The sequence below is a fragment of the Oryzias melastigma genome, linkage group LG7 (assembly GCF_002922805.2).
Source record: "Oryzias melastigma strain HK-1 linkage group LG7, ASM292280v2, whole genome shotgun sequence".
NCBI lineage: Eukaryota > Metazoa > Chordata > Actinopteri > Beloniformes > Adrianichthyidae > Oryzias > Oryzias melastigma.
In genome coordinates, this window is record NC_050518.1 from 28,267,163 (window position 1) to 28,268,238 (window position 1,076).

Consider the following 1,076-nt stretch of genomic DNA (forward strand, 5'->3'; position numbering starts at 1 on the left):
TCATAAAGGGGTTTTGAACCGCTCTTTGTCTGGCTTGTCACTCAGGACCTGTCTGCCATGGGAGACCCTACCAGGGGCAGAAGCCCCAGACAGCATAGCTCCTGAGATCACTCAAGCACTCAAACCCCTCCACCACGTTAAGGTGGTGGTTCAAGGAGGGGTATATATAGTTGTATAGTTGTATTTGGTTTAGATGTTTTTGTTCTTTATTCATGCTTTTACCTTCATATTCTATTGTTCTAATAAACTTGACCTTTTTTTTGAAAGTCATTAGAGGTAGAAAGTATGAATTGGCCCCAGTTTATCTGAAACCATCAACAACACATCACGTCAGTTCAGCTTATTTATAAAGGGGGTCAGTCTGTCCATGTTTTTGAATCAAACCTACAAAAATCTCAATGAAGATAGATCAGTGGATCTTAGGCTTTATATTTTCTTACCCAGAACTTATGTTTTTTAAAGTACTAGTGTTTGTAAAGAGCATTTCAAAATGCTGTGGGAGGTCACGTCTCTGGCGTGTGGTCAGCCGCCACCGGACTGGATGTTTTTAATGGAGGATAATCAGCTGCAGCTGTGCTCTGACCTTTTGATTAACCCCCGTTTTTGCCCTTACACTTTGCCATCCTTGATGGCTTACATTTGGGAGCGAACAGCCAATCACTGAGGGCGCAGTAGTGACCAATTCTATGATTGCACCAGCATTATCAGTGGTTTAGAAAAGCAGAGTGTTGCTGCTCAGTCTGCAATCACAATAACTCTCAGCGTTCGCACTTTAATAATCGTGTTACACAGCACCTTCTATCTGCTTCCCACCATCTCTCCCCCCTCCTGTGCTCCTTCTTTCACCCCTTCCAAAATGAGAAGGGATGATGGACTCCTTCATTACATGAATGCTATCAAGGGAGTGGCTAATGAGAACAGATAAAGCTCCTACTATCAGTTAGCTGACCCATTATCGTTCCTTATTGTGGCAAAATCTAATTTGGCTGTGTTTTAATTAAACAGTGCAAGCTAAGTAAAAGGCCGTGTCACATTCAGCTCGGCTGAACTCGGGTCAGTGCGGCACAATTCGCCTG